Source organism: Equus caballus, chromosome 1, assembly GCF_041296265.1.
Source record: "Equus caballus isolate H_3958 breed thoroughbred chromosome 1, TB-T2T, whole genome shotgun sequence".
Lineage (NCBI taxonomy): Eukaryota > Metazoa > Chordata > Mammalia > Perissodactyla > Equidae > Equus > Equus caballus.
The window spans coordinates 165,043,454-165,070,491 of record NC_091684.1 but is presented as its reverse complement, the minus strand read 5'-3'; the positions used below and the strand labels follow the sequence as shown (position 1 = coordinate 165,070,491).

General features: G+C 38.0%; 1 long non-coding RNA gene across 2 annotated transcripts in view; it reads left to right on the top strand.

The window, feature by feature from the left end:
- Positions 1 to 27,038, top strand: part of LOC111768340 (uncharacterized) — a 505,095-nt gene that overhangs the window by 378,628 nt on the left and 99,429 nt on the right. For both annotated transcript variants that reach the window (XR_011440335.1, XR_011440332.1), the window contains one exon: positions 10,550 to 10,630. This is a non-coding gene — a long non-coding RNA (uncharacterized lncRNA). The remainder of the gene's footprint in view (positions 1 to 10,549; positions 10,631 to 27,038) is intronic.

The following is a 27,038-nucleotide window of genomic DNA, read 5'->3' as shown; positions in this document are numbered from 1 at the left end:
CAGCCTTGAAAGTCATTGTTCACATAACTGCTAAGTACTGGCTTACATCCCTGGGGTGGAGAATATTCTGCCTGGTAAGTTTTCCAGTTTGGAAAAAATGTCATATTTTGGAGAGTCTCGATGAGTAAATAATTTCTTCCATATCTATCTCTCCATTCTATTCATTCATTGTATTATTGGGGTTTTTCGACAAGTATTTTTATTGAATAGAAATTATGCTTTTTTAATATGCACTAAAAGTGCTTGAATTTTTTAATATTCATATTTAAAGATGTAAAATTATTTTAATATTTATTAAAACTAGGATACAGCATAAAAGTTAGCAGACCGGATTTACATTCTGGAGTTAGACAAGTCATATTCTGTGAGTAAGTCCTTTGAGTCGCTAAATCTGCACTTGGCCAGAAGAATTTGGGGAGGAATTTGTGAGGCATTGAATATCTGTATGGAAAACATTCAGCTTCTCATTCTCAGGCATTACAATGGGATATTTATGTTGGCGCAGAGCTGTGTTCCATACGCCCTTGTGTTAATCCTGCCATTGTGGCAGTGATGCTGGTAGTCCATGGAAAGCACACTTCTTACGATATAACCTTTCTATTCTGCGTGGAGAGATGGATAGGGACTTTTTTTGTTTTGAAAAACGAATGGTGTGAGCTTTCTGTAAAAGGATGTGTGATTCCACATGGTCAAGAAAGTATCCGGTATATGATGCTAGAACCAAACTCTTCACAGCAAGTACCCCTCTGTCAAATATGTGTCAGTTTCTAAAGGCTTAAAACTTAGGAAGGGATTTATGAGTTCACTGTGAGAATCACTGACTTAGAGATATTCTCTTCATAACGTGAAAAATGAAATCCATCGAAAGGAAGAAACCTAAGAAGACTTAATTAAAGAAAATAAAGTAATTCATTAACTGTATGACAATATTTGATATTTTATTTCATTGAAAAGATGCCTAGATGTAATTTAATAATCCACCATTGCAACTGGGTTCTACAAATCTGAATGTGTATTTTTTTACCACATCTTAATTTCTTCCCAAGATGAGACTGATGTGGTATAGAAGATAATTCTTAATGTAAACGGTCATCTAAAGCCTAATTTCTTATAGACCTACTATATTTATTTTCATTTCTAAAGTGGTATGTGTTTCTGTATTAGGTTTTGTATTTGCCGCTAGTAATTAAGAAATATTTTTTCCACAGACCTGTCTCATTGTAGAGTAATATGGGAGACCATTCTTTGCTGTGGACTTTCTAACTTGACCTCCACTCCCTGCATCTCAGCTTCCTTCCCTGTAAGACGAGAGACTGAACTAGCTCACATCCCAGATCCTCCTGGCTTTAAAATTTAATCAATCTATGATCCTTAATCAGAGAACTAACTGTGTATATATTCTGATATTAATTTTTTTTGTTCTAAACTGAATTTTTCATTAAGTACTTTATCCTTTTATTTAACTTGCTGTTTTGAGACAGCTAATAAAGCTCCCCTTTTTACCAAGGCATTTTAAACTGTTGCCTCTGTGGAATTTGTCTCCATTGAATTTAGATGGATTTGTTCATTTTTGCAAACTTAGAAAATTTTATGTGCACCTCCTATGTTGGCATTTTCTTTCAACATCTTCATTGCACTCTAGTAGGTCAGAGTGATGAGAGGTTTTTTATTTATTCAGATTTAGAAAAGGAGTCTAATAAAAAGCCTTCACTGGTATTTCTCTCTCCTTTGTTCTCCACTCTTTCAACAATATTAGAGAACACCCACATGAGGTCCATCGCTATGCAAGGACATACATTACTAAGTGGAGGACAGATTATTTTCCCCTCATGCTTACTATATAGTGGGGAAGATATGTGTTAACAAACGAATATGTGAATAAATTTATAATTACATTAAGAATGAAAGAAAGAGGATGCAAAAAAAGGAAATGTCCTTGTAGAAATGATTTTTCTTATAGAATTAAAAAATGCGTGTTTTAGAAGGTGGCCTTAAGTGGACTTTTGATGAAAGAGTAGGAGTTGGCCAGGTGGAGTGTTTAGAGAGAATGCATTACACTCAGAGGCAACAACATGTGCAAGGACCCTGAAGCAGATAATGGTTGGTGCTTCTAAGTTGGCAAGTGTGTAGTAACACAAGATGAGTTTGGAGTGAGTCAAATAGAATTTGTGTTTATTTTTAAGAGTAGAGTGACTATATAATTCGTTGTTCAAAATGGGGCCCTTTGGAGAATGAAAGTAGACACTGCTAATAATTAAGATGGGATGATAGAGGCAAACCAGGACTTGTCCCAAGAAAACCAGTACAAATTGTATCTACTTAAAGATAATATGAAGACAGTTAAATCCTTTAGGCAGGGGAATAATAAAATTAGATTTATGTTTTTGAAGGATCATCCTGGCTACTGCGTATAGAGTGGATTGGAGGAAAGCAAAAATAAAAGCAGACTCTTGCAATAGTCTAGATGAGGAATGATATAATAAAAATTGGACAAATGTGAGATATAATTTGGCAGTAGAATTGATTCCTTGGTGATGGATTGGATGTAGGTAGGGAGAAGAAGGGGGTTGTCAAATGACTTCCAGGTTTCTATTGGTATAACTGAGCCAATGGAAGTGCCATTGATTAAGATGTGGAAAATTAAAGAAGCAGCAGATTTGGGGTGGGAGTTGGGAAAGATCAAGAGTTTATTTTGGGGATCCTCAATATGAGACACCTGATGAACCTCCAAATGGAGACGTCATGTAGAAAGCTATACTTGGACTAGCAATGTGGATAAAAATCTAGGGTTTGTAAACTTGTAGGTACCGCTTAAAGCATGAGAGTGTCTGAGATTACTGAGGAGGGATACTAAGATAAGAGACGATGGCCCAGGACTGAGTCCTTAGGACCACAAAAATTAAATGATAAGTAAAGAAGGAAGAAACAGCAAAGTCTTTGGACATTAAGGGGAAACATTCTGTACTCAGGAGGCCTCAGAGGAACTAATCCCTTTGCCCCTCTTGTCTACCATGTTGACCTTGATAACACAATTCTATAGTCATCCTTCTTGCTCATCTCATTCCACCAAGTCCCTAATACCTGTGCCCTTGAGTCACCTCGCAAATCAACTACTTGCACACAGACTGTCATCTCAAACTCTGCTTTGGGTCTGTGAAGAAAGAGCCAAAGGAACAGAAACATGTCCAGGAGAATGTATTATTGCAAAAGCAAAGAGGCTATGTCAGGAAGGAAGGAGTGGGAAAGGGTTCTGAATGCCGCTGAGAGGTTGAGTAACACAAGAACTGGTTTGGTGATGTAAATCATTGCTGATCCAAGGAAGAGCTGGAATGGTGGGAGTATAAGCATGATTGCCTTGGGAAGTGATGAAGTTTATCTTGAGCTTGAAGCGGAGCTGAGAAATTTGATCCTAGTTGGAGAGGGCATGTGGAGTCAAGAGCAAGTTTTGTTTTGATTCTCATTTTTTTTAAAACGTGAGAAATGTTAGAGAGCATGTGAATGCTGATGAGAATGATCCTCTAGAGAGAGGTGGAAGAAATAGGGAAGGTGATTTTTAAAAAGTCACTTGAAAAACTAAAAAAAGGTTGAATTTTGAATGAAGGGTTACTTCCTTCTTTGTAATAAAAGGGAAGAAGGAGATGACTATGTTACTGCAGATGCAGATTTAGTAATGAGAAGATAATGTAGTATTTGCAATGGGGTTTCTATATTCTTAGTGAACTATGAAGTCAGATTTTCTGCTGAAAACAAAACAGGGTGGGACATTTAGAGAAGCATGGCGAAGGTACTCACTAGTCACCGTGCTGATGAGTGAGAGCTTATTTTAGTCTCTCAGATGAATGGCCATTTGAGACATGATCTCAGTCTTCCCTGTTGTAAGATTTTTGTCTGTCAGTGTTTAGGTCTGGGAATGCTGGCCCAGAGAAAACTCATTGTTGGATTCATCATTGGGGTTTGCAAAGTGGTTGTGGCAGAAGGAGGAAGAACCCAAGGAATTTCAAGAGTCATTATAAAGAGGGCTCTGGAACAAGAGCTGTTGAAGGAGGGTAGTGAATTCCTGTGGGAGACAGTAGAGAGAAACGAAGCAAAAAGGATAAAGGATCGAAGTTCTCTGTGAGGTCAAAGAATTGTCACAGTGGAAATGCTCCAGAAGAATACATGATGTGACAGGCACGGAAGATCTTTGAAAGAATGATTTTGTTTGTGGTAGAGTTTTTGGTGATGAACTCTGTTAAGTATTGCCTTTCTCTAAATTCCTATAATTCTGTTCTATGCTGTGATAGGGCTATGCAGGGACAATTCACATTTTATTTTGTCTTAGAAAAATTGCCTTTGCTTTTTCCCTATTTGTCAAATAGGGACCCTCTTTTTAACTGGGCTTGAATTATCACGTCACATATTTCTGGAAGGCATCATGAATCTGATGTGGTTTTCTAAGATTCTGGGAGCCTGCCCTGTCTCCTTCTACATTACCATGGACTTCAGGGGCAAACTAAGTTGATGAAATCGTAATAATGAAAACAACGTCATTACTTCCTCACAAGAATTTATAATGCCCTATTTCAGCAATATGCCAACTACCACCTTCTGTTCTTCATATACAAAACTAACGACAGCTACGCAACAATGTCGTGGTGGTGTTTTTTTCTTCTGGATCCTCGTATGTGCCTTTGCCTAAAACTTCCTTCTATTATCTCATATTCTTCCTTCAAAAACTGTTGGAATATGATCTGTGTAATATCCAATTTGATCATTCCTGATCTTCCTCTCGATCTTGTTCATCCATCCTCTGTGCTCAAATGGAATTTTATACTTTAATTCCTTTTGGTCATACTCTATCGTACTAGGTTATTTCCATGACTGTCTCTTTACTTGACTATGAGTTTTTGAAGACAGGAAACATGTTTATTCATCTTTGTATTCTTACTGCCTAGCCTGATTCCTGGCATATTTTAGGTGTTAAGCAAATATTTGTTTAAAAAAATTGAGATGAACTGATGAATTCCATTTACCTTTTCATAAAGCATGCAGCCATCACTAGCAACCATCAAGATATTAAATGACATCCACAATTATAGTTTATTAAATCTTACATTGTTGACTGTCAGAAGAAAAGTGTCACCAAACACGTTTTTATAATGAAGCAGATCTATAATCTGGCATTTATAACTCCTGTGCTGTTATGGACTGAGTGTGGTTTAGGAGGTGGAGAGAAAGGGGGAATGATGCAGTACTTTCCAATTTATGAGAGAACCTAGGAGCAGAGATTAAAATGCAGAATGGCAATCAGATTAAAAGGGATGATGAGATCCTAAATACATCCCTCAGGCCACAGGAGAGGCAGGGGATCAATCTTGGGAGGACTACAGGCCATTGAGGGGAGGGCGAAACCAGGCTTCCCACCACTAAAATAACAAAAGATAAAATGAAACCCACTTATCTGATTTTAGAACTTTATCTGGACATAGAAACCTTCCAATTATTTATTTATACATAGTGATATCAAGCTCTATCTACTTCCACTCCAAAGGGAACTCTTAAATAATCAAATAAAATGTTGAGGTTTCTTGCCAGAGTTATTCAAAGAGGAGGAAGAGAAAAAAAAGACATGAAGGGTTTTGAGATGCACTTTTTCTAATAACATTTTTAAGTGGAATATTAAGAATTATTAGTTGTTTTATTCTATTTAATATAGAAAAGGCTCACTTTTCACGAAGCACATTTTTGTGCATCAAATCTGTATATTCTCAGTTTTATACAAGCCTAAATACAAATACTTCCTTTTATCTTTATGTTGTAGAAAATAAGACATTTGCTAAATGAGAAAATCCTTTAAATAGGTCAATTTTCACTTAAAGATAAGGTTTAAATGTTTATATATTCTAATTTACAATAAAAACACATTTTAAATGATTTTAACCACTTATGTTTAGGATTGATCTTAGACACTTGGATAACATGCTTTCAATGATGCCAATCTTACAGTCACACCAGCTTTATTTTGACTTTAAAAATATATATCCACTAAGGATAGGGAAACTGAGGGGGACAATCTGATTTATCAGAGGCCATTGCCAAAACTTGGGATGTAAATAACTAGTTTGGGTTTACAAGACGCAAGGACAAATTAATGACACAAATAGATATGGATGCGCTGATGCCCAAATAGATTTTTACTTAGGTGTCTGTCTTTGTTTCTCTCAACTTTACGAGATTCTAGGCTTGGAGAGGAGGGAGAGGGCGCCATCTGTGTGGCTTCAGAATATCTAAGAATGACCTTAGATTGAAACCAAATGAGGGAGGAAATAATAAATGAGAAAGACAAAAGGCAGTAGGCAGTTCAGATGATAGGGAGGAAGAAAAGAAGAATGCAAGGAAAAGAGCCATACATGGTTGGGGTTTTAGGGGTCCAACAATCACCTCCAAACCCCAGCTCAGCCCCTCCTCAAATGGGTTATTTTAGACAAAAGGCAGATAGAAAGTCTCCTAATGGCAAGCAAATAAACAGGTTCATAAACCTGCTTTATCTGGAGTATCAAATAATAATTACAATATGACAATGTCTACCTGTATTGACAGAGACCAGGAGTCAAAAGTCACCTAAGATGGGACCTGACATGAACAATAGCCAGATCTTCCAGGCTGACAGGCAGAAAGTAAACCTAAGATTGGGTCCATACCTTGGAGGAGAAGGCAAAGCAAAAGCAAAATAGTCTCTCCTGATTTCCATATTTCTAAGCAGAATAGAAGTCAGCTTCCTAAATTTCAAGTTGTTGCTTCCAAATCTTTGATTTTCCACATTTATTTGGAAATTCCTGTCCTCTTTGGACTGCCATGCATTGGATTGCACTGTTTTCAATTATTCCCCATGGAGGTCATCTACCCGTCACCAGGGCGCTGGCCTGCGTTCAGGGAAGAATTAAGTACGCCCCTAAGGTATTTTCCCACGTCAGTTCTATTCATCCTCCTGGATGATTTCCAGGTTCACGTGAATGACACTTCCAGCACCTTTCCTTAACTTCCACCCTGATGCTCTTCATCCTTCCTCCTCTTCAGTCACCCAGCTTATGGCTGGAACTGGTATTCCACGGGTACACACTGGCTGTTAAAATAGTAAAATACGTGTGGACTGGATGCTAAACACTTTCTGCCCAGATGCTCTCTCCCTCTTTGCCATGCCCTCCACTCCTCTGCAACCCCTCCAGAATTCTCCACAGTCCAGCAACCGAAGAGCAGAACCCTGGTCTTGTGTAGAGAAACACCAAGACCCTGCTCCAGCCCTAGGGGCATAGTGTTGGCGTTATCTATACCAGTCACAAAATGTTTTGAAAGTCAGCCCTGTCTATGGCTATAGACACAGTTTTCTCAACATCTGAGACTACTTCACCCCTGAAATTATATGCACCTAATTTATACTCTAATCTCTCAATTCTGTCTGTCCACTTCTCATTCCTTTGCTCCCCTTTGCCCGTTCTTCCACCTCACTGGGCCCCCCACTCCTTGAGTATTTAGTTAGTTCTCAGACCATCAGCTTCTCTCTGTCTTCACTTTCTTCTCTATTAAATCTTGATCTGTTAAACTCTATTCTCTCCAACAGAATCTCCTTTTATTGCCTTGTCCTTCTACCACATCTGCTCTGTAAAATTTAAATTAAATTAAACCCACAATCCATCTTCTTTGATCTTACAACCACCCAGGCTTTGGAGGGAGCTAGAGAAAACCAAATAAGTTTACAGATCATTATGTGCCTCTGTGCTACCCAGTGGCTCCGGCGGTCCCCGATCAACTCCCTTGTTCCTCATCACTCATTCCAGATTCCTAGCTCTCTCCTCTAAGGCCTGACTCACCTCTCATTATAGCTCTTTCACTTTCACCAGAGATTTTACTCCAATTTTAGAGAGAAACTTGATATCCTCTGGCAGGAATACACTCATCTTTATATTCTGCTCCCTCAGGCTTCTGGAATGTTGACCACTCCTTGAAGTTCTTTCTTTCAGAGCCAAGGCAAGAATTTTCCCTTCATTGTCCAAGGCCAGCATCCACTCATGGTTTTCTTTTCTATTTCATCCTTTTTCATCACCTCTCAGATGCTCCTCCATCAATGATTCCAGCTTTCTTCCTCTGCACTGGGTCATTTCTCTAAGCTCGAAAATGTGTTCCTGCCCCTCCCATATTAAAAAAGAAAACTCAATTGTTTTCCACCTGATGACTCTTCTTACTACCACACAATCATTTTCTCCTTTTCTCCTTTTACACAATCATTTTAATTATTCCCTCAGCCCCCATTAACTCTTCAACCTCCTAAGAAGAGACTTCTGTCCAAGTTATTAAAACCATTCTAACTAAAGTCATCAATGTTTTCCCATTTGACAAATACAATGGATTTTTGTTGTTGTTGCTGAGGAAGATTTTCTCTGAGCTAAAAATCTGTTGTCAGTCTTCCTCTTTTTCTGTGCCAATATTCCTCTATTTTTGATATGTGGGACACCTGCCATAGTATGAGGCACCTCCTGATGAGTAGTGTAGGCCCCCACCTGGGATCCTAACCTGTGAATGTGGGCTGCTGCAGCAGCGTGCATTGAATATAACAGCTAGGCCACAGGGCCAGCCCCTACAATGGACATTTTCTGACTTTTACCTAACCTTTCTGAAGCACATGGCACTGTTGACAACGTCCTCTATCTTAAGCTGCTCTACATCCTTGACCTATAATATCTTCTGCTTCTCTTTCCTTATATGTGACCACTCCTCAGCTTCATCAAGTTTATCTGTTAACTAAAGTATTTGTATTCCCCTGGATTCTTAGTCCTTGTTTCTCCAAAGTTTCCTCTCTTTCTGGATGATCTTATCTGTAATAAAGTTTTATTTAAAAGTAATCATCTGTATGATATTTTTATCTATCTATGGAATATCTTCAGCTAGCTAATGATGATGACATTAAAATTAATAATAATTATTACTATTAGCATTTATTAATCACTTCCTTTCAGGCACTATGCTAAGGTCTTTTCTTATGTTAACTGATTTACTTATCAAAATTCCTGAATTTTTCCCCCCTTTTATATCTGAGAAGTGAAGCAACTTGCCCATGTCACACAGAAATTAAGTGGCAGAGTTAGACTTTAAACCCAGCTTATCTGACCCCAGAGCTGATACTTTTAACCATTTTGCTAAACCTGTCATATCCAAAATTTAACTCACTTCTCAAATTATTCATGTTCCCATATAATCAGTTTTAACAAACATAATGATCTACAGCAGAACCCAAAACAGAAAAATTGATGTCATGCTAGATGCCTCCCTTTTCCAAACCATGAGCCACCGGGTCCTGCTAAATTTTTGTGCCTCTTCCCTCTTTTCTCATCTGATGGTACTTGGTTCAATGGTCTCATTATTTCCCTCCCACCCTTTCGAAAAGCTTCCCAATTGCATTACGCACCTCCTTCCAGTCTTGGTGTCCTCTGATTTATCCTACAGGAAGTGCTTATCTTCTTATACCATACAGCCGATTACATCACTCCTCTGATGCATCCCTAATCATTCCTCATGGCCTGCAGCAGTGTTTCTCAAGTGAGTTTTGCCTATCACCTTCCATCAGAATCACCTGGTGAGCTTGTTAGAGAACAGATTCTCAGGAACCACACCAGGATTTTGGATTTAGAATTGATGGTGGTTGAGCCTAGACTCTGTATTTTTAACAAGCTCCCTATGTGATTCTTTTTCATGCTAAAATTTGAGAGCATCTGGCCTCCAGATCAAGTGCAAACACTTCAGAATTGCTGGTAAGTACCATCTGACTCTGGCTTAGCGCCTTCTTTCCCTCAATTCTTTCTACTCTTTCACCTCCCCTCTGCACTCCAGGTACGCCAAACTTTTTGCAGGTCCCCCTAATACCAAGCTTTCTTACGTGTTAGCAACTTCATAGATGCTTGGTCTTCCACTTGAAGACCGCTGTATGTCTGGCAAGTTGCTATGTGCATGTTCATGTGAACGTGTGTATTGCACACCTTGAGCTCTCATGAGACTAAAAGTTTCTCCCAGGAAAATGCAAGCTACATAGCCAGGGGAACTGTGTGTTCTGAAATCTCCATTTTAAAAAACACCATTCCAAGTTCAGGCTGTGTGCAAAACCAAGTTATGGCTGAGAAAAATGGAATTAATGTGAACTTGGTGTGCACTCAGTACATAGGCACTTGAATCTTTTAGCAACTTCTCTGTGGTTCGTGACTGATTCTTTGGTTGGCAATTCATTTCAGCTTTTTGGAGGGAGATTTTGTGTTTGCTGGCATCTCTACCAATAAGTACACCAATCGAAGTGGAATTCAAAAAAGCTGTTTTGGTCACTTACCAAAGCTCTCATCAGAGAAATGTTGGAAGAAGTAATTTAATTGAAATCTCTATATGGTCTATTTATATTGACATTTCACTCCCCCAGAACATGAATAATCCAAGGGAGGGAGGGATACGGTATCATCTTTATACATTAGATGTTGGACTAAGCATTACTCTTCTCAACTTTGCCTGTAAATGTGTAACCCGCTCTTTACAGATGAGAAGACTGTGCTCAGAGATGGTAAGAAACTCAGAAGAGGCACCTGGTGAATAGGAGATGTCTGGAACTTGAATGCAGGTATCCCTATGTTCTTTCTTCTGTTATGTTTATATTGTCTTATTTTAGAGTACAAGTGTGTGGAGATTTTGCCTTAATAAGTAAAAGTTGGTTCAGAGATTTTTTCTGTGAAGAATGGCAATATTCTATTGGGTTTTTCCAATAGGAGACAATTTTACCCACCACATAAATTATTTTGTTTCTCTGAGCTTTAGAAAATGACATGAAGGATAATATTTTAACAATTTTTTCTAGTGGCTCTTTAGGCCTTCAACAAGCACAGAGGAGAGGAATACATTGCCCACTACTTAGTGAGGGAGCCGTTTAATGCTAATATCTGTTTGCCAGATTGGTTACCTGACCAGTGGTGACACAGGGGGAAAACAAAATTTGGGAGTTCAAAGCAAGGATTTCCCTACACCATTCCTTCCCCTGCTCCCTCCCAGCACCCTCTCCCTTCCCATGCCACATCTCCAGGAAACCGGGACAGCTGGTTATCCATCTCATTTCCCTAACAGTTGCATGCTGACTCTGTCACCAAGCTGTGCATTTGCTACAACAGTTGATTTTCTTTATAAGACTGATGAGGAAGAGAGAGCAAAAATTCTGTGTATTGTTTCTCTTAAGGTTCATCATGCTCTGTGTGTGTGTGTGTGTGCGCCTCCCCCCGAAGTCAAGGGAAACTATTAGGAGACAGCCAGATCTCTTTAATGAGTCTAGAGGTCATGCAAAATTCATGTGTTTTCACCTGCAGCTGGGTGCAGCCTGGTGCACAAACAGAAGGAGGGGAGGCAGGAAGGGTGGGTTATTTATGGCTGTACTGAAGCAGGTACCCTGGCTGCTACTGGGCATCCTGACCCACTTGTTCGTTTTTTCAGGAAGAAGTGGATACTTTCAACGGGAGAAACTCGAGCATCAGATTTGCTCCTTGGAGCATTAATAAAAGGGCTCAGTTAGCCTCATCTCATTATTTTACTATGAGTATTGACTTTGGCCTAGAGTCATGTATAGATAAAATGGTGCAAGGGCTTGTCCTAAGTGATTACTCAGAATTACAAATCATTTCACGTGTAACTGAATACTGCCGTCTAGCTGGCACCCTGCCCCTTGCTTCTCCCCCTCCCCTTCCTCTAATAGGAGCGCAAATCCAGCTTTGTCTGAAGAGGCAATTAATCTTATTCACTGAAAGCCGAATTTTAATTCACCAGCATGTGGAGGACATATTTGCCTATCACACAGAATTAGTTTAACAGAGAATTTAGACAAAAAAGATATTGGAGGTCTTGGCATTCTTTGGCAGGCAAAATATCTTGTAGGTACATTCCTTTATTAGCCATCTACATACTACGAATAAGCTTCTTGTAATAATAACTCTATTAGGGTAAACTGGGTTTATTTTGTATTTGAAAGTGGCTGATTACATTTTATTTCATGTAAAGAAACCCACAAGATATGTGTGTTTTGGAGGAAAATGAACATAAGGTGAGAGAGATAAATTTTAGTTTTCTAGAGATTCTAAAAGGCTATTATTTTTAAGGGCACAGTTTAAAGATGATCAGAAAAATAAAGGGACACATAAAAATCCTAGACAGCCTACATACATCCAAATCTAATCCTGCAGAAGGGTAAGTGGTAAGGTATGAGGTAGACACCATTGCCAGCACCACACTAGGACTCTCATGTGAAATCTGTGAGGGCAAATACCGGATTTCCCCAGTGCTTCTGCTGTGCTCTATTTTAATTTTCCCCTGAGCAAGGCCTTAGTGTTTTATCTGAAGTTTGTTTCACATGTAGACAAAGTGTAAAAAAAAAAACTTCCTGAAGCAGTTTCTTAATTCAAGAGATTTAGACAGGAATATGATTTAATGCATGTCCATGCTTGGTTAGATATCAAATTCCCCTAAGTTCAGAAAACACATGGCTCTGTTTTGTCCTTCTATTTAACATGGCGCTCGTCAAAGGCTACCTTATGGTACAGGCAGATATCAAAACATGTAACTGTCCTCACAGTGAAAGAAGGAATTGAATAATAATAATAATAATAAAAAGAGTACAGATGATCTTGCATGCCACATAATAATTAATGTGGCATAAATCTTAAGGGTTTTACTCTAAGAAAGCGAAAAAGGTGCTATTGGCTTTTCTGTGGCTCCTTCTCGACTTCTGATTGTCTCATGGCCCTGGCATTAACCCTCAAATATGATTGCTTCCATTGCCTCTTCTAGAAACACACTGTTGAATACTTAATAATGAGATGAGGACTCAGGGAACAATGGAACTCTTTTTCAAAATTTGTCCTAACGTTCTGAAAGTTTTTTCTTCTTTTTTTTACTGTTGGTGGGTCTGGAGTGGGAGCCAGCCAAGTGCAGGGAATCTATCAGATTAAGTGTGCCTAATAGTCACCAAATGTCATGGCGTAACTATTGAAACTAAGCACAGGGCTGTAAAGTCACAAAGCTTTATTGCCTTGTCAAACCATTTGCAGTGCTAAACCTGGCAATTATTCTTAAAGGAAACAATTTCAAAATTCAAGGTTTTCACATTGTTATCAGAAAATATTGCTTTATGTAGTGTCAGGACCATAAAGATTTTTGGAGTCCCTATGTAAACTTTGCATTATCTATATAACATTTAGAATTTAAATTACGCTGAATTGGAATTTGGATATGTGAACGCCCAGACACACATATTTGCAAACAAGCACTTGCAAATGTTCCAAGACTTGAATGATGGATTGAATATACAGCAGTGTTCATTATTTATTTACTTAATTTTTTTGTAAGCTCTGCCACCCTATGAGGCGCTTAGGCATATTTTGAGAGAAGAGGTTGTCTTTTGCAATTCTTTTGACTATTTTATGGTCAGATCTTCAGTGCTGCAACTGTTTGACCTGGAAAAAGACATCAAAGGCAGGGCAAAATAATGAAAAGGCAGAGCTTTCAGTATTTCTTGTTGCTCCTCAAAGTATATGAAAATGTTTTAGTTCCATTCTTCTTCACGGACATCACACAAAACACACACCCTTTAGGTGATGTTCTGGGTAATGTCCTTCCCATGTCTGCTTGGCAAGGCTCACCATAGCGCCCCTTCCAGTACAAAAATGAAGAAGCCCTCCAGCAACACCTCCTTTGGGACGGACAGCTTATTTCTCCAGTCTCCTTCAAAAGGGGTGAGATTCTACTCAAAATTCTTAATGACACCCTAAATAAGTAGGTGTATTTCCATGCAGAATTATTCTTTCCAAGCCTATTATCTTCTATCTGGATTGTCCTGAACATTCCAAAAGTCTGTCTACCGGTGGTCTGTATGTCAAGGTAAAATTGAGATTTTAATGAATGTAAAATAAGTTTACTGCAATCAGAGCTCACTGTGTCCCAGGCACAACCTTATGAGGAAAGTTCTATTATATCCATTTACAAATGAGAAAGAGAGGCCGTATTAGCTATATGTGTCATATAATTTGCTCAACGTAGAGAAGGTATGATTTGAACCAGGATCTTTGGACTCCAGAGCCTATGCTTTAAATTGCTTTGCTATTTTGCCTTTTTATAAGCTACAAGGAACAAATAATTTCAATGGTTTAAGAAATTGAGGCGTCCAAAAGGGAAAGCAGAGAGAGAACTAGAGTCAGGAGAGGAATTTCTTTCCGTGTCCTAAAATCTCTAGATCTCAACTCTGTTATAGCAGTAAGTGAAGATTTTCAGATGATTCCTTAAGCTTCTTGCCAAGCAGCCCTAAGTTGAAGGGCCTCAGATAAGGACTAGCCTTCTGCGGTATGTGAAAATGGATTCCTGGGTTCACAGGTGCAGAACATTTGAGGAATGTTAGAATGTTTTAGGTTGCAATTCATCAGAAAACTCAAAAATCCCAAACAGAATGAGACTTTAAAAAAATGTCATACAATAAGCCTGAAGGTGGGATTTCTCAGGGTTGGGTAATCCAGCAGCTCAACGGCATCTCCAAGGATCCAGATTCTATCCCTCTTCCTGCTCTGCCATCCTCAGCATGACAACTATTATTCCTATTGGTCTCGAGATAGCCACTCAGCTCCAGGCATCACGTCTCCATATACTAACACCAGTGGCAGAAAATGCAGCTGCCTGTATCTTGTGTATTTTTGTTAAAAAAAGAAAGCTTTCTTAGAAGTGCCTCTAGAATATTTCCCCTCCCATACTATATCGCCATCTACTTGGTCACTTGGTCGCAGGTCTATCCCAAAACCAACCACTGGTAAAGGAAATGGAACACTTGCCTCTGATTAACTAAGACACATTAATAATGATTTGTTAGAGTCATATTAGCTGGGTGGCCCCAGAATAAAATCAAATCTCGGCCATCAGGGCATCCACGGGGGAGTGAGCTTCACTGGGCGTCCCACACACCGATCCCGTGCTGTAGAAGCAGGAAGAAGAAAGCATGCGGGAGACAGGACAAGCACCTTCCTCTTCTAGTGTCCTCCCACAACCATCTACTAACAAAGATTAACCTCATGCCAGCTGGCAAGGGAGAAATGTTCCAGTATCACAAGCAGGCAATGAAGGGTGGCTTTGGAGCTGAGAGGCAATAAATTGATAACTGGCACAGTTGGCTTGGCTGTCAAATCATAGGTCTTTAATAAGAGCCCTCTGAAAGGCTGACAACATGAGCACCCAAGAAGGATTTATGAAAAGAAAGCTTAACATACAAAATATTTAGCTGAAGAATCTGCTTTAGAAGTTATGTTGTGAGTACTGAGAGCAACAGCTATTGTTTTAATTCTTAGAAATATATTAGAAGCCCCTATGTCATTTATATATATATATATAACAATAAATATATATTTACATATATATATGTAGAATGTTTAAGGGATATAAGATAAGAAAATGAAGATGGAGTGGAGAAATTACTTTCCCTAGGAAATAGGTAGCTTTATGCCAAAGTCCAAATAATAGTGAGTTCCTAGAACCTTAGTGGTTGAAAAACAGGTAGGTTAGAGAGAGGAAAGATAGAGGGAAGATCAATGTGTTCTGGATGTTTCATTTGTGAGCCTAATATCCTAACGCGTGTCCTAACACCTGGTCCCCTTATAGAGCATCTGTGGAGAGAGGATGAGTGGACAGTATGCTAAGGTTTACCATCTATTCCTTCATTCATCTTCTTAGCAAATATTTACCAAATACCTCCATGTGCTAAGTGCTGTGTCAGGCGCTGGAGTCAGAAATAGTAGGAGTGAGGAAAGACTAGTAGTAAACGAGTCAGGAAGGTGAATAAGATTCCACATGAATTTCTGAGCTTCAGTCCTAGACAAATCAGACAGGCTCTGCCAAGATCAGTGAACTGTAATGTACAAATATATATTACTTTTTTAGGAGAGCCAGCTGGAAATAGATGGAAGGGTTTCATGTTCTCTGTTATAGTTCCATGCTGTCTATTATAATTCTCATAACTGAGTGATCTTAGGGAGGGGCAGCCCAGTGGAAAAGGTCCTCATCATCTTTATTCCCTACTCTTTCTTAGAAGATCTTCAAGCCGTAAAAGGATTGCACAGGCAGCTCCCTTTGTAGGTGAATGTGATTGTCATCAGTCATCCAGTTCCTTAAGACATATGGAAACCCAGCCTTCCACCAAAGGGGGGCAAGTCCTGCTAGATTGTCTAAGCAGAACCGTATTTCTATTTGAAAGAAGATTTAACTTTAAAAATATTTCTGTATAAAAAACTTCTGACTTATAGTGAGGTCTAATAAAGCTACTGTTTATTCAACTCATTCTTTGAACCATTTTTAAATAAAAAATACTCAAATCTATATGTCCAAATGATATTCAATAAAATGTGTCACAGACCACAAAGACAACCTCAGAGAATTCCAATTATCTGTTTTTAGTAATATTTGTATTGTTGGAATAAGTGGATAGCCTCCTAAGGTGACTATTTTGAATATTCCTGTGTAGAGTTATTCAAAAAGTGATTGACTTAATTTACACTTTAGGGTGACACCTCATATAAAACAGATTCCCTTTCCCTCTATATCTGTTCCTGGTTAATGATCCAGGTGACAGTAGTTGGAATAAAACTTGTTGAATGCCCAGTGTTTGAGGCAATGAAAAATGGATAAATGTGAAATCTACTATGCTATCATTTGCAGTATCCAAAAATCAAAAGGAGAGTGTCGGGAGGGGAATGGGTGAAGAGGAGGAGGAAGAGTAAAGGAGATGAAGAAGATGAAGAAGCAGAAGTAGAAAAAAGAAAGAGGAAAATAGATTATTTCTGAAGCCCCAATGGATTGTTATAAAAGTTACAAGGATAACTGCAAAAGAAAAGTCAAGCTATTTGAATAAAGAGATAATACACAGGCACCTTTGAGAATTAGAATTGCTGACAACAGAATTTAAAACAACGTTATACTTATTGTGAAATTGCATTGCTTCTACTTATTTCATGAAATATATGCCTTTGGGGACTCTGGTTAACATAGTTTGGTTGATTATTATTATGTTTTAACATCCTGTGGTGAAAGCAATCTGGCAAACTAGCCACATTACAGGGTAGATGCTAAGGAAATTTACCAAAAGAAAGAAAGCTGTCTGCTCTCAAGGCAACTCTATTTGTACTTGGTGGTCCTATTGAGAACATGATTAGAAACACTTCAAGGGCTTATACTGTGATACTCACTGTCAAAATACACTGAACATTCAACTACATGACGCTCAATACTTATCATTTTACAAATATGTTTGCCGTTCTGATTGCCATTTTGGACAAATTTTCTGGATGCAAAGTTTAATAAGATATAAATCCTTTGTCCAAGGAGCTTATAGTCTGGCATGCCAAGTGAACATTTAGGCTTCTATAAGAGAAAATAAAAATCAAAAGTTTTGTTGGTGATTATTAGAGAGTCACTGGGTCTTGGAGATTATTGTTCTATTAACCTAACCGTTTTTACGTGGCATGTGACTTACTGATAGAACTTAACTAATTCATCCCTGTAGAATTTGTTGAGTTCTCTGGCATTGGTTTGAAATATCCCAACCTGAGTTTGGGGTAAGAGTAACTTAGGAGTGAATAGGGGGTAGGTGAGTACAAAAGAGATTCTTTCCTTAGCAATTCAATTGACAATTTTTTTGAGCCTTACATATTATGTATTAGTACTGGATCGAGCGTTAGTCATTCTAGCCCAGGGAGTCATAAAGTCAAGAATAGGTATCTTGAAGGACTCAGGGAGGAAAGTGCGTGGCCCAGATGACCTGTGTTGGACCATGGAATCACTGACCGAGACTATTGCCTCTTTTCAGCGGGCTCTGGTTCTAAGTTCATCAGAGCTTTGATTCCCAGAAGGAGGGGGGAAAAGACAACTTGAAAAAAAGCTAAGAGTTATTAAAGATTATCTGTTTATAGCTCTTTGAGGTGGAGAATGCATATTTGCAAGTTGTTTATAAATGTGTTTTTAAACACATTTTAGAAAAATCTAGCATAAATAGTTTCCTATTAATGACTCTACACTTTGTCTTTCTGAACACTGGCATTTTCTTTTCTTTTACTTTCCTTTTTTTTTTTTGAGAAGGTTAGCCCTGAGCTAACATCTGCTGCCAATCCTCCTCTTTTTGCTGGAGAGGACTGGCCCTGAGCTAAAATCTGCACCCATCTTCCTCTACTTTATATGTGGGATGCCTGCCACAGCATGGCCTGACAAGTGGTGCATAGGTCTGCACCCGGGATCCCAACTGGCAAAGCCTGGGCTGCGGAGGCAGAACATGTGAACCTAACTGCAGTGCCACTGGGCCCAATCCTGGCATTTTCTTATTGTTAGTTTGGAATAAAAAATGACGATGATATGGATATGGGGCATTAACTCTATACCCCCAAAAACATATAGTTCTAGTGATATAAATTATTAACTAAATGTAGAGGTGGAAATCTAAGTAACAAATTTAAAATAATGCACAGGAAAACACAAAACGATTAGCAAGATGAAAAGCACCCCAAATTCATTCCTGTCTCTTTTTTTTGGTATTTTTGTCTTTCTCCATTTTTTTTAGAATAAAGACCAGTGTGATTTTAGCGCTGAGTACATTTTCTCTTGCTTTGGTAGTACTGAAGACAAAATACAGGTTAATATAGTAAATATGTTTAGAAAATGTAGCTAATTTAGCTAAGAAAAAACTTTACTTTTATAGTTCTGTCTTTTCAGAAGTGAGATTGTATTTTGTGGCAATTTCTGGTCTTTAAGAATATTAACTGAGGCTATGTCCCTATTAGGAAATCAAAGCTTCTTTCATTCATTTCTATGGAATCCAAACATAGTATGTCCTTGCTGATGGTACCGAGTATCTACTCCATAGGTGTGCATGGAATTAACTGTCTAAATTATAAAAAACAAAAAAGGCAAAGCTCAATCCAAATAATTTTCTACTTGATAAAAGACAGAATATTTCACATAAGTGGCTGTTCCTCAGATAAGTAGATGAATGCAAATTTGTCCTGTGGCACAGCCACTAGACAATTTAAAAGCATGTTTATTTTCTTTTTTATTTGACCCTCTGAGTCAATTAGCCCCACCTGGCTGAGTTACAGCTCAATGGAAGAGAATTCTGAAGATTTTCTCTGTTTCACATTTGAAGTAAACACCCTGAACCTTTGATAAATGTAAAGATTTTCTCTTAAAACTCACTAATATCATAACTATACTAATAAAAGCATAATGTATATTATTAGGTCTGAACTCTTGGTCATGGGGATCTGTGCATTTTAGAGATGGTCTGTGCACGAGTGTCATAAATGACCACTTTATAGATAGATAATGTTCTTAATCCATAATTCTTTATTGCTGATGGTTATTGCATTAGATGATGACCCATAGCTATTAAGAGTCAGTTTTTAATATCACAACCATTTAGAAAGGTTAATGGACTCGGTTTTGAGACTTAACCTTTGGATGCTGCAGGTTAAGAGGTTATATTTGTGCACTAAAATGCCAGAAAATATCTACTTATTTTCATTTCTCAGTGTACTTTTGGTAGAGTTGTTATGTGCCATAACTGTTATTTACCAAGTAAAGTGAAAGGAACAGCGTAGGGCACATAGCATAGCAAGTCGCTAGAGCAGTGAGTCTCTTTTAAAATACATTTCATATTTGGCTTCTATTATTCTTCATTTAGTCACAAGAATTGAAATGTGAACATCTGTAACCCAAATCAGTTGAGGACTATTTATTATGGCTGTTCAAAAAAAAGAAGAGCAAGATTATAATTCATAGTTTTCTTGGCTAGTTTGGAAAGTTCACATGCATTGTAATGGAGAACTGGTCATTTAGGAAAGTCATGAATCCCTTATGGCTGATATCAGTCTACAGTCCAAAATTTTCAGAGGAATAAAATAGTGTCTTTCTGGATTCAGTTAATTCTATTTCAGAAATCTAATTAAGGTTCCATGGTGGCCATTTATCATTTATTTTGCCACCCATTATCCATTATTCTTCTTAATATTACCCTTATTCCCTTTTATTCCATTCATCCATTGTGAACAGGCTTTGCGGGAGGAAAATTCCAGGCATTTTCCTTCTATTACAGAAGTCAGAAGCTAAGTGTGTAGTTGCAGTAACAGCCCCCAATGAATTACACCTTCTTGTATCCATGCAGTTGTGTCTCCACTCCACTTGGACTCTGGCTTGACCATGTGACTTGTTTTGGCCAACAGGACATAACCAAACATGATGCAAGTAGAGGCTTGAAGAGTACACATACGTTAGGTTACCGTTTCTTGCTTCCTGCTTTTAGAACGCATCCACAATGTAAAAAAGCACAGGTTGTAATGTATGAAGAGACCCTGAATCAGTAGCTTCCTTACAAAATTAATCATTAGACTTGGGGGTGAAGCCATCCAGGGCCAGTCAGTCCTCAGTTGATATGTCTGTCCCCACTGCCTGTTACCTTACCTCTCATTGACTCTCTGAGCTTCTTGACAGTTTTCCAAGAAATTGCTTTTTATTACTTTAGCCAAAATTGGTCACTAATGCAACCAAGAACCCTAAATAACATAGGTTCTTAAGTTGGGACTTTGAAAATGCAAAAGGATTACTTGAGAATAAGCCAAAACCACCATGAACATACTTACACAGATTCAATCAGAAGTTAAATTATGAGTGAATTATGTGTATATTAATTAACTTTAGTTATCAAATATCCTTACGAGGGAGTGGATGATAGAAACTGCTATGAGCCAGAAAATGATATTAACTTAGCCACCTCTAGGTAGGAATCTGAGTTTCCGTTTCTCATTTACTTATATATGTTGTGTGGAGCTCAGTCTGGAAATTAAAGAACAGTTTCAATATTTAAAGACTTCGTGTCCTATGCAACATTCTCCTTCTGTTTCATTGAGATATAATTGACCTATAATATTCTATTAGTTTAAGGTGTACAAAGCATGCTCTTTTTATTGCTGTATTCTCTTGTGCTTTTTTGTGTGTCTTTTTTTTTCCCTTTGCCCCATGTTTCTACCTTCTGTGCCCCATTCTGTCATGGGATTCTGCTCCTGCAAATTGCACCGTCCCAAGTGCTTCCCAATGTTGTTCTAATGTCTGCTGCCTGCTGCTGCTGTCCTTTCACATCTGCTCTGAGCTCATCATCTGCTTTGTGCTTTTGCAAACTTCATGGAAAGGCCATATACAATAAGTGAATTATCCTAAAAGATACAGCACATTAATTTTTTTTTTTTAGGTATAGCTCTTCTCACAGCCTGAACTGCATGATTATTGATAAATGTTTCTGTTTTCGCCACTTTAAAGCAAGAGGCCATACCTCATTGTCATTGTATTGCTTCAGTTCTTCAGATCGTTAGGGGTTGATGGGCGGCTAAATTGTAGCTTGTGTGGATATATGCATTTTATAGTGAGAAGATCCTGGCTCTTAAACCTGGCTTTCACCACAAAGAGAGAAAGCATCATGGCTACGGCCATGCACACTGCTTTATACATAGATGACGCTCAATAAATGTTCATTGACTTGAAGGTATATGAAGTAATTCTCCAAGATTGGAGAATTGGTCCTCATTCTGGATCAAAGGAACCTAGAGTTTCCGATACTATATAACTGCTTCCACAGTAAAAGGAAAAGAAAGTGAGTCCCTTTTGATAAATAGGCATTCAGTCATAAAAGATGAGGGGCGATGAGAAGACATAGAAGGATAGAAAATCTAAAATCCAGGAGAAAAAGAGGCCTTGGAGGTTAAGTAACATTTCCCTTTTTTTCCCCAGCATCGCTCCACCAAAGCTATCACAATCTATTCAGACTGTAAATTTGGTATTTTGTACATTAGAAGGTACATTCAACTGACAATGCTAGGAAATCCATTTTTACAACTTAACAATTTCTGTCAACATTTAAAAAATGTTTTCTATATCCATTTCTTGGGAGACTCATAAAGCTGGTTTTCCTGAGTGTTCTTGGTTTCTGCTGTTTGTTCATTCTTTAACTATTTTTTCCTTTCATTTCAAGGAAAGCTGTTGGCCATTTTCTCACCTTCTTTGGCTTTGGCTGTGATGCTAGGTGATTCCAATATAATTAGGTGAGATTTTTATAGGCCCTCAAAGGCTAACAAAATAATAAATGTGGCAGTTCAAATAATAGCAATCATAGCAGGTCAAGCAAAAAAAAAAAAAAAAAGGAAAAAAGAAAAACCTTTGGACTGAGATTGACAAATCCTAATAGTATCAGAGCTTGGAAATACTACAGACTTTCTCCTTTCCTTCTCACTTATTTTCAGTTTTTTTCTTTTAACTTGCTTTTTGGGTTGCATAGAGATGTTTTCATTCTGTCTCAATTGTGACTGATTTTTTTCATCTAAATTTTCAATGCATAGATTCTGCCTACAAAGAAATAGGGACTCCCATATAGCTGCAAAATGAATCCTTTTCATTGAGATTATATTTATTGTAGATTCTTTCAAAGGATACCTATTTCTCTAATTACTCTCTTATAAATCAAAATGTTATAAATTTCTTTGAAGTGATTTTTATTCTTTTGATTTTAAAAGTAATGTGTGTTTATTGCAGAAAATTAAGAAACTACAGAAAAGCATAAAGAAAATTACAACCATTATTTCTTTTCCTAGTTATAACTACTGTTGCCCTTTTATTTTATATCCTTCTAGTCTTTTTTCTATGACTAGATGTACGCATGTATATGACATATATACACTTGGAATTATGCTTTTATGCTTAGAAAATATGAATTATAAATTTCTTGACAATAAACATAAGGGTTTATAAAACTTCAAGTAATAAAATTTCAAGTGGAGCCCTTTTATAATTAAAACGACAGGAATCTCTCAAATTTCTATAGCGTGGATGGGAGGACAGTTACTCTTTAGGTAATTTGAGATTGCTGTTTTGATGGGAGCTTGTCAAAAAATTAACTACAGCATATATAAAATAACAGAGATTTCAGATGGACCTACAAATGATGTCCTACAATCCATTTTGATATTTAGTCATTTTCCAGTGGACTTTAAGGCTGCTTGCCTCTCTATCCTCACCTAGCATCTCTTTCTCATGAAACAGCTGTTACACACAACTGATTGAAAGCTCACAGCACTTTTTCTTTCTTTCTTTTACCTTTTTAAAGCATAGCTTTATTCATTTTTTTTTCCATTGACAGTTAGAAATGTGGCTTCTGAAAGATAACAAGGCATGGTTCCATAGCATGCCAGAGCCTCTCTCTGTCTCCTCTGCTCACTGCTCTTTTGTTTGTACAATATTCTTTTATTCTGAGCAATATAACATTTTAGTTCTTGTAATAAATGCCTTCATGTGAAGCAGTTCAGCTAAGAGAATGTTATTAGACTGTGCTCCCAGGCAGCGCACCTCCACACGATCAATACAAAGCTGGGCCTCAGCTCATTCCCTCTTTGCTTAAATTCCCTGCAAATGTGCAAGAGAAGCAGCAGAGGGTGTCATCAATCACAGGCCACTGTGACATATGCTGAAACCTGACCAGGGCCGAGATGTTTTAATAAGGCATCCATTAAAACCCTCAAATAAATTGCAATTTGAAAACAGAACATAATACCAGCCAAGTTTTCCTCATCCATCTTGTGGCATGTCATGTAATGTAATTGCGTTGTTAATTTATCCAAGAACTTTCTCAGAACACTGTTTCATTGGCACTGCTTAATTTCCCTGTAGACTATTTGTGCGTGTGTGTGTGTTTGTGTGTGTGTGCATGTGAGACAGAGAGAAAGCAAGCAACTGGAGGAGAAAAAGAAAGACAGAATCTGTGTTTATTTCTGTGTGTTTGTATGTCTGTTGGTTCCTTGGAGGAAATAGTCATGTTTCTGCTTAACATGGCGTTAGCCAGAGAGCTGGTCAGAAATTTGAAATGTTTGACGTTTTGTCAATGACCCCTGAGCATCCTGACGCGGCCTCACCAGCTCTGGCCTAGAGCAGGACCATTTCCTTTCCCCGCTCAACTTGCCATTGGTTTATGCCCCTCCAGAGTGGGATCACTCAGAGTGCCTGTGGATCCCATCAATAAATATCGACGAAAGTGTTTAGGGGCCACTCAAGATCAACACACAATGACCCTCCAACCAGGACAGTACTGATTTTGGTTCCCTAACTCTTGGGTCATAAGTGAAAAGTTTTGACAAGGGTAAGAAAAGTAAAAAGTTATAAATCAATAGGAAGGAATGAAAAAGTATTTCTCTGGAATATTGTCAAAGTGACTGCATTGAAAATATATATATATATATATATATATATATATATATGTATTTCAAGAGCTTGGAGGAAAGATACAGGCAGGCAGGGGCTTATATAGATTTCTTTGTCTTCTAAGCATAAATCTAAAAATAAGTAGTGCAATTCTTCATGTAGGGCTGCATCAGCAGATTCTTTACCTTTATTTATTCTTCTGGGTTTTCTTAATCTGTTCTCTTTTTTTCTGTAAAAGAAGCCATTGGAAGGCAGAGGGTAAATGCACTCCACACACTCCATCTATATCTAGGAAGTCACAGTAACCGTGATGCCAATCAAATATTGGCTTAAAGCTGTCAAATATCTTTTCTAGACCTACTGTTTCAAAGTGATAAGCTGTTGAACTAATGACAGAGGGGAGAAGACAGTGTGATGAAAGGGAAAAAATCCACCATAAATCTACTTGTGTAGCTGTTGTTTTATGATTGTTAATGAAGAGCAAAATAGTTATTTGAGATCCAGTAAAAAAAGGCAATTAAATGTAAAGCATACCAGTCAATAAATTAACAGCCACCCTCTCTCAGTGGATCCTTATGTCTAACGTTGTATTATAAGTTGATCCTGAGGACATGGTCACATTCTAACGTGCAAGCTGCATACAAACCATTCTCCAAGGCTCCAACTTATCACTATGCAAACTATTAGACAATCACCGAGTATGAAAGGTGCCAGGGAAAGCCAAATTAGTTTCTGCTTTCTGCTAACGGATGACCTTTGTGATTTGGATCAGGTGCTGAAATTCACTTAGTCAGAAAGGCAGGAGAGTGGGGAAAACACCTAAAATCATTTTCTCTCCCTACAGAGAAGACGCCTGGCTACCACCTGCCCAATAAATGTCAATTGGGTTATTTTTTAAAAAATAAGCAGCCTGATTCAGAAGCATTGGATGCTGGGTTGAGAGGTGCAGGGGAGTACGAGTGAGATCACTTAAAAATATAAAATCGAAAAGCATAAAGCCAAAACAAAACCGTTAAAAATTAGACATGAGAATGGATAGTTCTCTCCCAAGGACTTTGTTCATACCTCAGTGTTCTAAGGAGCTTCTTAAAGCTTTACTGAAATTTGAGCTGATTTATTATGCTTAGTAGAAATCATGTTTGGTTTCTTATAGTTGAAAATATTTTGAGGTTTAGCTGAAATTTGTTTGGAATTGGGAGTGTAATACCCCAAGCAACATTCAAGGGATCAGAACCAAAAGAAACTGGAATATACAAAAACACTGTTTCTTTAGCTCCACGTGAGCCTGGGTTGCCAACTTTCACATGCTTCTAATGTTAGCTCAAGCTTTCTGGCAATCCCATTGTAAGCTCCATTTCACAGGCATCCTCTGCTATTTTGGCATTTTAATGTTGGCCTTGCTTCGTTTTATTTCCTTGTCCAGAAATACAGTCATTTTTAAAACAGCATAATTATTATTGGATGTGCATTTTTTTTTAAGTTCCAGCTTGAAATGAATTCTGTCTTGCAGTGATATTTAGCTACCACCCTTGAAATTCATGGAAGGCATAAAACATTAAAGACACAGAGGACATGGACCTTTAATTCCTCTTGTGTATTGCAAGGGCAACAACGAAATGTCAGTTCCCAAGGTGATTATAGAGTGCATGTTGGCAAAATGGAATAATTGTGTCCTACCCAGGGTATGAGAAATGTATACATGAGGAGATAAAATTGTTAAGAGGACAGACAATATAGGAAAAGCACATGTATAGCACAAAAGAATTCAATTGGGTGGATGACACAGGTCTTTGGCCTTTGTGGAAATCAATGAACTGCTGTTTAGGTGTCTTTTTCAAAGCACCGGAACGTTGAAAGGAGAAAGACTTGACTCTGATCCACTGTGGCTTGCTCAGTTAACCCTAGGATATTTTTAAGAAAGTTGATCTGTTTTCCATTTTTTCTCAGCTTCCTTGAACTGATTTACAATTCCTGCATCTATTGCTGCCTTTAGCTATGAGCGCCATTATTCAGCTACCCTTTTTGTAATTAAATTCTGCTTGAATTGCTTATAGGCCTAACCTCCCTCCTTAACTTCAATCTGTGACCTCCTGTTTCTAAGTTAGTTAGTGACATTGTATCGGGCACATCATGAATAACCTTTCCTGGCTGCTAAAACACCCAGGTCTGAATTCAGTTTGAGATTTCATCTTTGTACAAAATTCCCTGCAAATTTGCATGCAAATTCAAAGCCTGATCCATAAAAATCTTCTAGCAATATCATTCTAATTTCAGAAGCCTGGTGAGATGAAGCCATGTGTTATGTTATAAACACCCCAACAAAAGAACTGTGATCTTACCATGTTATTTTTTTTCCCCCAACGTAATTTTGTAAATGTTGTTGATTCTGCCTCACCATTTGGAGACTCTTGCATGTGTTACCCTTCCAAATTCCCTGCTTTAAAATTCCCTAGAGCCCGGTAAGCGCTGGGTTTCTTAAAGAAACAGGTTAGCCTCACCCCTAACCCCCACACTCCCCACTCCTCCAACAACAATCCCCATACACAAGTGCCAATAAACTAACTCAGCTGCATACAATGATATTGTCAAGAAAACCTCAGGAGAAAACCATTTAAATTTCATGGCATAAATCTGAGCTCTTGGCCAACCTTCCGTTAGCAAGTCGCAAGCACAAGTCTCATGCTAATTCTCCCCCAAACCTCGAGTTTTATGAAAGCTACATTTTATCTGTTTGGTTATTT